General features: G+C 35.8%; 1 pseudogene; it reads right to left on the reverse strand.

The window, feature by feature from the left end:
* Positions 1–11,251: 11,251 nt before the first annotated feature.
* Positions 11,252–11,370, reverse strand: LOC111729156 (annotated as a pseudogene).
* Positions 11,371–11,732: the final 362 nt, after the last annotated feature.

Here is an 11,732-nt window from a genome sequence, read left to right on the forward strand (position 1 = left end):
CCATTTGGCATAAAACATATTTCTAAACCATTTTCTTGACACTTTGAATGTACATCCATGGTTTTAAGTTCCTTTAAACCTCCTCGGATTTCCGAGAGCACTTTAAAAGGCCAAATGGCTAGACTAATTGCTGGAGTTTCTTAAGTCATATTGGTATCTAACTAGAAATTAAAAAATAATAATCCTGTAGTAGTAAGAGCTGAGACAGTAGTCTGACATTAATCAGTAGAAATCTGATGTGATAGAATGTGAACTGCAGTCATTTTTGACAATTCTATCAATTAGTAGGAATTGAAATTTATCCAATAGCAACTATAGTACCACTAGCTCATTGAGATAAATTTTAAAAGATTAAACATAGGGATTAAATCCCCAAACAATTTTAGTTTTTAGGAAAAGAATTCTGGAAAGATTTGGGCAAGAATTCAAATGTTACTTTGACTATAAAATATCCAAAACCAATTTTTAAAAGTATCTGCTTTTCTTAAATTCTCTCAATTTGTATTGAACATTCACTACCTGCTTTACAGTGTGCTAGGCCATAAAAGATAGTCTGACTCAGAGTCTTGAGTTAGGAACACAAAATATGAGAGTAATGCTTCTAACACAGCAAGATAGTTTTTGATGAAAGAATAGTCTATTGGAAAGAGGGTTGAGAAGGTAGCTTAGAGCCAGAATGTGGGGTACATCGAATGCTAGGTAAAATGATTCATTTAGAGCAATAGTTAATCAGTTTCTACCCGGACTGTTCCTATAGCCTCCTAACTGATGTTCCTGTTCTCAGGCTCATCTAACACTCACCCATCCATCAGAGTGAAAGTGTTTTTCCGAATTGTAAATCTGTTCAAATCACTCTGTTCTATACCTTTCTCTGTTTCTCATTTCTTTCAGGATAAAATCCAAACAACTAAGCTAAGCACACAAGGCCATTCATGATATGTCACCTGATTTCTTCGACAGCTCATTTCATTTATACCTACCTAATCTGTCAGCTTCTTAAGTTTCTTAAAAGCATTGTGCTTTCTCGCTTTGCAATAAAGACCCCTCTGCCAAAAAGTCTCTTGATACTGTTTTTATGTATTCTTTTTACCTTTCTAAAAAGCTCCTGAAACATCTTTATTTTACATGTCTACCCTTACAATGACAGTGTAGTTTAAATACTTCCCTGTGCCTACTGCAGAACCATCGGCTTACCTCTGTTTTGACAATTATACTTTTTTTTTTTTTTAAATAAATTGCCCCTTACTTAAATGCTTTCCCTAATACTAATAGACTGTGACCTCCTTTGAGGGCAGAGATTTTGACTTTTTATTTAGAAGGCCTACAACACACATTCAAAACTCTGTTGAATAAATGGATGCTTAAGCCAATATGTAGCATGATTTGGGCTGCGCTTTAGAAAAAATAATCTAGCAGCAGTGAGAAAAGATTAATAGAGAAAGGACAATACCAAAATGTGAGAGACCATGAAAAAGTGAGGAGGGCAATGTCACAAACATTTTGTTCTTACCAGTGGCTAATAATTACTAGCGTCACTATACAGGCTCTCCCGCATGAACTCTTTTTATTCTTACTGTTCCAGCTACTACTGATAGCTGAATTACTCCCAAATCAATATTTTCAGTCTCGTTCTGTCTCCTAAATTTCAGTGAGGCACTGGAAAGGAGTAGAAATATGGGGTTTTGATTCAGATAGATCTGAGTTCTTATTGTGACTTTGACATTCATCATTATTTTTACACTAGTCTTAACTAAAATATTTTAAAACTCAAGAGCATAGGCCCTGAGGGAATAATTATTATCATGATTAATTATAAGATATAAATTACGTAAGGTTTACAATAGGGTAATGCTTTGTGTCTGATAGGTTTTCAATAATAGTAGTCATTTCCATTTGCTTACTGGAACGTGCCACCTAGACACCACAGGGGTACATATTTGAGGTTCAATTTACTATATTTCCTCCTCATACCTGATGCTTCTCATCTATTTTTTTTAAAAAAAATAATGGTAAATGTAGCCTCCAGTTTCATAAACCACACATCTAGTGATAATCCAAGACTTCCCCTTGTCCCTCAATTAATTACAAAAAACGAAACCTTTTTGTACTTACACCTTAATATACCTTGAATATGTCTAATGTCCTGCTCATGCTATCTTTAGTCAGGCTTATCTTTTATCTCCTAATAGTCTCCCTATGTCCAGTTTCAATTGTCCTTCCAATCCTAGAGCCCCAAGAGTGATCTTTCTAAAATGCAAGTGTAATTATGGCAGCCCTAAGCTTAAAATACTTTAATGGTTTCTAATCTATAGAGTAGAGTTCAAACTTTCTAATCTAGTCTAAATGCTTAAATCCTTGCCTTTATTATCAGTCTCAAGGTAGGCTCTTCCCTCACTGTACTCAAACCATGATCTCTTCCATATTTCTGATTGTATCATTACTTTCTTGAATTCATGCCTTTGTATAACTACATCCTTCTCTTGATGAACTCTTTACATTTCAAGATTGACCTAAGTGTACTTTTGGGGGTCAATTTCTGAATCTGTTATTAAAAGGATATTAATTTTCTCAAAGCATACATTAAAAATGTACATTAAACTGATCTCATGTTTAAGTAAATATTCAACTGAAGTCTATGTGAAAGCTTGCCTATGGCTTATAAGTTGCTGGGTACTTAGGGCTACAATGGTGAGCAAGATACATGTGATCCCCTCCCCAAAACATGCTATGGAAAATGAGTTGAAATACATTAATTTATTGAGTGTAAACTTCCCCCATGTTTAAGTAGACATTCAACTAAAATTTATGTGGGAGCTTCTATATGGCTCATGAAGTACTAGGTACTGGGGCTTTATTGGTGACTAAAATACACATGATCTCTTCATCAATGTAGTTACATTTTGATTGATAAAAGAAGGTCCAGCTAAATAAGCTGATCTTAACTTCTGTTTAAATCAGGGGAAAGAGAGATCTTTCAAATGTTTTTAGCTTCTCTCTTATAGTAGACTAGAATAATGAAAACCTTTATTGGGCTCCAAGATTACTAGCTAGATAAATGATATTTGCTATCTCAATGCCAGATTCTTAGGAGAGGTGGATGAAGCAGCACTTCCTTCTGGGTAATATTAGTATAAATGTTGAACATTCCATACAGATATATTATAGCATTCCATCAAGAAGTCTGTTTCAAGCCTGTATCCTAGATTTGCAGAACCTCATTTCTAATGCCTGAGGATTTCAGAGTCATGAAAGTTAAGTCAGTGTTTAAAGTTCTGTTCCTTCAAGTCAATTAAAATAATAGTTCAGTGATAATGTTTAGGTAATCCAGGAAAAAAAAGAAACAAGAAAGGCAGGTAGGTCCTAATTACAGTAGGTCACTTGAAGTCAGCCAGTTTTTCAGGATGGTTTGTCTATCTTCTCACCAAGAGAGAGAATAGATAACTAGCTCTAAGCTATTTGGAGGAAAATAAAACTTCGCAATTCTAATAAATAATGAAAATATTTCCCAAGAGTTTTTGAGCTTATTCTTAAATTTATCTGTTTTGGAATATTTGCCTTTAAGGCAAATATTATATTATATATAACACCAAGGAATGATATATGCTTTATAAATATTTTAGAAACCTTAGGAACTAATTGCTGGGGGGAGAGACTCATTAGTTATTATTTCAACATGAACAAGCCAATGTTGCAGTAATGCCCGTAGGTAAGGTGACAGAAACAATCTGAGAGAGAAACTGAATTAGGGTGTTAGTGTCTAAGTCAGGAATGGAAATCAGAAGCTATTCCTTCTTTGGCAAAGATATTCTTCAGGTACTTTAATATATTTTCTCTATGGAAATATTTCTCAACTATGGCTGCATATTAGAATTATCTGCAGAGTTTATGAAACATGCTAATGGTCAGGCCTCATTCCTAGAAATTCTAGAGTGAAGCTTAGACATTCTGGGGTATGTAACCAGGGTTGAAAACCAGTGCTCTATAGGGTGTTACTTAAATGTGTTTTCTGGGTGCAATATTTTACATATGAAGAACTCATAGTGACACAAAGATCATCTTTCCAGATCTGTGCGACCTGGTTCAGTTTCCCACTTCACGGGATTAACTCACTGCTAGAGTCCATATAACAATTTTCACTCAACAGATATAAGCAAGCCCTAAAATTAGGATTACACAGAGAAAAGTTCTGTTGCTGCTGTTAAAATCCATAGTTTGAGCTTTATCCTCTATTAACCCAAATTTCTTTTCTTAATTTAGGGTCTAGGGACTATAAAAGGTTCTTCTCCTTCTCCTTCTCCTTCTTCCTTTTCTCCCCTCCCCCTTTCTTTCCTTCTCCCTCTTCTTCTCCTCTTTCTCCTTCTCCTTTTTCTTCTTCTTAGTTGGAAAAACACAAGATTTAATGTGAGAATTAAATGAGATAATACACATGAAGCACTTAGTACAATGTCTGGCACACAGTAACACTCAATAAATGTTAGCTGTTACAAACATGAAATATTTTTTTATTCTGTTTACAGGTGTAAATGAACTAAGCACAAAAGAAAAATATTTTCTATTGCTGTTATTTGATGAATTATGTCCCTTCTCAAATTCATATGTTGAAGTCCTAATTCCCAGTGCCTCAGAATGCAATTATATGTAGAAAAAGGGTGGTTAAATAAATAATTAAAGTGAGCCTTAATCCATTATGACTGGTGTCCTTAGAGGAAGAGCAAACATAGACACAGAATATACAAAGGGAAGGCCATGTGAAGACATAGGGAGAAGATGGCTATCTAGTCAAGGAGAGAGGCCTCAGAAGAATCCAACCTTGCCAATAACCTTGATCTTAGACTTCTAGTCTCTGAAACCATGAGAAAACAAATGTCTGTTGTTTAAGCAACCCAGTCCGTGGTACTTTGTTATGGCAGTCCAAGCAAATAAATAAAATCGGCTACTCCAAAAATTATTCCGGTACACATTTGCTGTTACCCTCCACAACATTCTTTTTTGAGGACATCCTTTTTTCAATAAGAAGACTCTACTTTTGAGAACTAACCAATTCTTCATCCCTAGCCAAGTTGTTTGTTCTGGTTTATGCAATCATAGCTCATCCTTCTGTATATTTGGATTGGCATTTAAAATTACCAGAGTCAGTAATATGCAGTGAGATATTTATAAATCTTCCAGGTTAGAAAAGCTTCCTTTTCCCATGGTGTTATAAAAAAGACATTGTTTTTCTAGTGGACCTGCCCAGGGAATGGCAGAGCTCTGGGTGCTCTGGTAATTTTTGTGTTACCATGAGAAAAAAGTTTGACTGAGGACGTGGCCACGGACAATCAGCACAGAAACATATTCAGGAAAACTGATTCTTAGTTATATCTTTTAAAGCCTCAGTTGAGCTCTGCATGATTGGACAACTTCTGGAGTATTCTATTTTGTGAACAAAGAAATACCCCTTAATGGTTAAGGAGGCTTGAATTGTTTTCTTTTACTTATATATAGAGTCCCAGATAGCACATTTTGTTATTTTAATTGTGAAATTCTAGAGCATACTCTCAGATAATCAATGACCAATGTTACCACGTTATGACTGTACAAAGTCCAGGCTCTATGCTTGGCCTGGAATCTTACCTACTTCTCTGGTTCCATCTCCTATTACTTTCAGTCAAGTCCATTACACTTCAGACAAATTGGCCTTCCTAATAGGGCAGAGTTAACTTCTACCCCAGGAACTTCATGAGAGCACAGATTGTATTAATTGCTTTCATTAATCTATACTAAGTATTTAGAACACTGCCTGGCACATAACAAGCACTCAGTAATATGTCTTAGATGAATGAGTGACTTAAAAAAATTAAAAAATGCCTAAAAGAGTTTCTATTGGATGTCAACTAACTGTATCTCCCCATTATGATTTTATAAAGACCTGTCAGGCATTTTCCAACTAGAGACGTGACTTGACTTACATATAGAGAGTTGATAGGGGTGGGGCTTTAGGACAATTAACATGCTCTTGCCTCGCATGAGTTTATTTAAAGGTCTTCCAACAAGTCAGGAGAAAGAATAAGAGTTAGTTCTGCTGGCAAGAAATGCTCCTTAGGTATTACAATTTCAAAGGTTTCAAGTGATCCAGTCTTCTGAATCTAACCAAATATCACCAGCCAAGTCTCAAGATTGCAATGTTTGGCAATTACTACTCTGTTTAGATAATAGAGCCTGTGAGACTGAACCCAACTTACTCTGTAATTCAGCAACCCAGTGGTCAGACTTTAAATCTTATTTTTTACTATGTTAGCCTTTAGGTATTAAAGAGAAGAAAGTCTTTTATGGTTCAGTGGTGCTTTAACTATGGCTTAAACTAAGAATTTCAGGATTTTAACTTATAATGCAAATTAAATGCATTATAAGTTAAATGCAAATTAAAAGCACATTCCTTTTTTACTGAATTCTCACACAGCAGTCTATTGCAACAATTCCTTGATATGCTAAAGCTTCTTTTAATAGACACTTCCTTCCAGGTGATAGTACCATAGGAAACAATTATAGTAACTCTTTTGATGCTGTATCTCTTGAGTCATCAATATCCTATTTTCTAATGACATCTAGATCTCATTTCCTTGAAATACAAGCAGGTGAGATAATCAATAATTATATATGTATATATACTTTTTAGGCAGAGTGGGTATTAATACCGGGAATTAGAAGCAGGTGCTTAGGGCATCATTAGAGGGTTGAAGGAGTAGAATTTGGTTAACTTCTCCAATAATGACTCCTGAGTGCAACCACTGAGCTAGTTCAACATTAGAGTAACTGCTTTTGCCATGATCTATTTTTCACATTTAAACCCAGAGTGACATCTTTCGAATGTATTATAATTGCTCTATGATAGACAAAGTCCAAATAATTCAATTGACTTCCTTTGCTCTTTGGATAAAGAATAGAATTCCTAATGTAGTCTTAATAACCCTTTGTAGTGTGGAACCTATATTTTAGCAAGAGCTTCCCTTGTACTGTTTCCCCTAGTTTCCTTCACACTAGTCATGCTGTCTTCTCTCAGTCATTTTTCCTTTTCCTCATGCCATAGGCCTTGGCAATTTTTGGTAGATTTGATGGACTGGCTTGAACATCATCCATCCTACTTATTTTTATTTGTTTTTTTCTTGATTACAGATGCTGGAAAGACAAAAAATTCCTTTTACTAGTACTCTTGTAGCTAGGCTTTATGATATAACTTTGGGTTCCGGCAATTAGATATATGCATGTAAGAACAGCATGTGCACATGTCCACTGTGATAGATAATGTTAAGTATTTTCCTAAGTGAAGTGATTATATAAATTCCGCTTTCACCAGCGGCATATGAGAGATTTAGTTCTCCATATCCTCAGCAATACTTGGTATTAGAGTTTCTGTAGTAATTTCTCATTTTGTTTTTAATTAACATTTCTGTGATTATTGATGGAGTTGAGCAGGTTTTCAAATATGCAATGGTAACTTGAATATGTGCTCTTACAAATGCCAGTTTTAGTCCTTTGCTCATTTTACTATTGCATTTTTTTCCTTATTGGTTTGTATATGTTCTTTTTATATCTGGAGGGAAGTTAGAATGCATTTACATGAATTTCCATGTAAATTTTAAAATTAGTGTGTCAAGGTGAACAATAGCAACAACAAAAACTGTTTTATTTTGATTAGAATGGCATCGAACCTATAGATGAAAATGGAGAGAAGTGACATCTTTTTAGGGAATTATCTATGGTTTTTTGACCCTTATAGTTTCACAAGAGATCCATCTCCAAAGAAAGAGATAACAAGTAATACATGATAGCACTGCTTCACTCTCCAAGCCAACATGGAGCAGAGAGTGATGGCAGAAGACAGTATTGGAGGCCTTTTGGTCTCTTCTTCCCATGTGTTAACCAGTTTCTAAGGTAAGAATAGAGCCCATTTTTGGTAGAAATTGCTTCACCTCCTCTGCAAAAAGGAGTATGTAATATCGTTGCCCCATTCTTTTTTCACCGATGTCCAAAGAAATCACTCTAATATGTTCCACTGATCTAATGAGAAAACCAGAAAGCATTTAGTCATTTGGAACTAGATGTAATGTATTAATAAAGAGGTTACCTACTATTCTTTCAACTGCCAACCGCTCTTGCATCATTCTGTTATAACAGCTCTCAATGCGAAGAGTCATGTATATCCACTTTTACAGTCATAAAATTCTTTGTTTTTTCCATATTTGTAAAACTCTGCATTTTTTATGACCATCTGTTCATTTTCCGTTTCCTGGGATACAGAGTAGAGTTCAATCCCAGATCCTCTATTTTTTCCCTTCTTTCCTTTTATTCAAACAAATTCTATTAAAAAAAAAAAACACACAACTTTTTTTTTTAATTTAACTCCTGGAAGAGTCCAGAACCTAATAGCATTCCATCTGAAGTGATAGCCACTTATTTCTCTTACATACCATCAAGACTTTCTTCCTTATCTTCCCATGTCCCAGTTCTCATTAACACGGCATCAGATTTCACTCTTGCTGGTGTAATAATTTCTGTCAATCTTCCTTCAATAATTATCTTAATTCCCACAGAAAGCTTTTTATCCTAAAGGTTCAGACACCCATTCTGTGGAAATAATTGTGATTTCTTTTTAAGCTGTCGTGTTTTGTTCACAGTTTTCTGGGCGACTATGAAAAGGATATTAAAGCCAGAACATTGTATAATTAAGACAGGGGCTAGGCAAACACTCTCAAAGCATTCTCTATTCTTTTGCATCTAAGATACTGCCCATATATTCCACTATTTTATTTTACTCACAGATTCCCTGGGACAGACCCTCTTAGCTCTCCTTTAAAATCTGTGGTTCTCAAGCAACTGATCAATTATTGTATCTTTAGCAAAAAGATAAGTGCCAAGCACTTAGATAGGGAGTTGCGTAGTGTTGTCATTAAACTTGAGTGTTTTGAAGAAAGAAAACTTGGGTCTCAATCTCGTTCTATCAAATGATTGTGTATAATTGTCTTAATCAGGGGTGTTAATACACACTGCTGGAGAAAGCTACCTTACAATTTCAGTGGCTTAACACAATAAAAGTATTTATTTCTAGCTCTCATAAAATTCAATTCAGATATTCCTGATTGGGCGGCTTTTCTGAGTGGCTCTACTCCAGATGGCAATTACGAGACCCATGCCTCTTCCATTTAGTGACTTCTGGCATCGCTTAGGTGCTCTGCTGAATATCCACATTCATCTAGCTGGTGAGTGTGTAGCAAACCATAAAACATCACACAAAGCATTTTGGGGCAAGGAAAGAACATTATTTTCATTCACATTCCATTGGATATAACCATATGGACTAAGCTACATGCAAAGACACTGTTAAATTGCAGTCTTCCATGTTCTGAGGGGGAAAAAATTGAATGGTTAACACTAGGAGCATTCCTTTATTAAAGTTTCTTCAAATGTAAGATGGAGCTAATAGCAATATTTATTTCATAGGTTGGTGTGAGTATGTCTCATCATAAGCAGTATGTGATAAATGCTAGTTATTGTACTTGGAAGCACAGCAGTATGGCTTTTTAGACCAAACTTCATCTGCAGTAACATCAAAAGCTCTTGAAATATTGGGAGGCCCAGAGACTGAAAGGGACTTGTGAAAACAATTTACCATTTATAGCCATAGAGGACGAGGTAAGGTGGGTCTCCCTCAGCTGCCACCTCAACAAAGGGCATCTATAGATTGATTACCAGACTGATCCCCAGACCAGATTTTTATTAATGGTTCCTTTCCATTTAAGCTAAAACAAAAGGAGTTCTTGACCTGATATCCTAGATTCCTGAGAGATTAGTTTGGAGGAGGAGAATGTGTGTAATTCTAAATACTTTTTTTCTTGAGAAGAGAGTCCCTAATTTTATCACCCTTAAAAAGGGTTCTGTGCTATAAAAATCAAGAACGATTAGTCTTAAAGGAAGGAGTAACTCACGTCTAAAATTTATTATGTCGTGGCCTGTAATTACCCATGGGCCTTTATTTTGACTGGAGAGAGTGAGGAGACCTCCGGTAAAGCGGAAGGTAGAAGTCTTGCAAGGATCTCCTCTCCTGCATTGTGTTGCGAACTACACCCGTGAAGATGGTGATGTCTTTATTTTGCACTTTTTAAAGGGCGTTTTTTCTGACATTTCTTATAAGGGGCACTGCATTTCTAGACTTCTAGATTTGTCATTGATTTTATCTTTTAAAAATTTGCACCAGTGATCTTTACGTGCTGCTACCCTGCTGGAGTCCATTTTCTTTAATTGAATTATATTGACTAGATGCTATCACAGTCTCTGTTTATCTTACAGACATTTTAGATTCTCTTCTTATGCTACAAGTTTGGATCAGCTGGAGCTCACTTCTCTGCTCCATTGCTAAATGAACTTTCTCTTTTAATTAGTAGAAGACATCTCCAGTCCTCTACCCTCCTAGCTTTCCACACTTCACTCCAGCGGGCCTGTTAAAGTGAGGTTGTCGCCTGTGAGACTGACCTTATATATTGAAAGAATTTTGCTGAATCCAGTATTCACATCAGGTTTAGACTCTATTGGTTATATAATCGACATTATTGAGAAAGGTAAAATCTCATTTTCCAGTGACCAGTATTGGATAAATAAAGATTTGTAATTTTAACTGGATAATAAAAATTCATAGTGACAGCTTTATGGAGATGTCTATAAACAGAAAGGAAAAATGTCTTGGCCAAAAAAAGGCTGATCCCCAAATTTCCACTTTCATCGATCTTGCTCATTCCTCTTGTCCACCATCACCCGTCCCCAAGCCCGTACTTCCCATTTCAGCAAATGCCACTATCAACTACCTGTGTCGAGGCTGGAAACCCACAGTTATCATTAATTGTTTTGCCCTGCCCCTCAAAACCCATAGCTATTAGAAAGTTCTTTTATTTCTACCTTCAAAATATATTTCAAATCTGTTTCTCCATCTCCACTACCACCTTGTTTTCCACACCATGTTATTTCTGCAGGTCCCTAATCCTCCTGGTTAGCCTGTTTCCTTCTGCAATTGCCCACTTGAATCCATTCTTCATGCCGAAGCAGTAATAACCTTGCTCAAATATAAATCAGAGGATGCACTTTCTATTTAAGACCTGACAATGGCCATGACTGCATTTTATTTTTATTTTATTTTATTTTTTAGGTGAGGCAACCTTTTGTTGACTTCTTAGATTGCAAGGACCTTGTCAGCTTACAATCCCTTATTTTTTTTTATTTTTTACACCTACAGCACCTGGTCTTCCTAGGTGGTCTCCCATCCAAGTACTAACCAGGCCTGACCCTGCTTAGCTTTTGAGATCAGACAGGATCGGGCTTTTTGAGGGTAGCATAGTCATAGACCCCACGACTACATTTTAAATAAAATCTAAACTCTTATGTTGATCTGCAAAGCCTTATCATCTTCTATCTCATCCCTTGCCATTCTATGCTAAGTTCACTAAACTGTTTTCTATTTTTTGAAACACACCAGGTCGATTCTCACATTAGGATCTTTGTGTGTGCTGGTCTCTCTACTTGGGATGTTCTTCCCCTTCATTCTCTATATAGCTCATTTATTTTCCTTCTGGGTGTTTCACCTTGCTCTTCTCAGAGATGCTTTTTTTGATCACCTCAAGGACACTCCTGGTCATCTTTACATCTTTTCCTTATGTATTTCCTTTTTAGAACTTATTACAAGCTATAATTTTCTTGTGTGTTTTCTT

The sequence above is a fragment of the Pteropus vampyrus genome, unplaced genomic scaffold (genome assembly GCF_000151845.1).
Source record: "Pteropus vampyrus isolate Shadow unplaced genomic scaffold, Pvam_2.0 Scaffold8, whole genome shotgun sequence".
NCBI classification, from domain to species: Eukaryota; Metazoa; Chordata; class Mammalia; order Chiroptera; family Pteropodidae; genus Pteropus; species Pteropus vampyrus.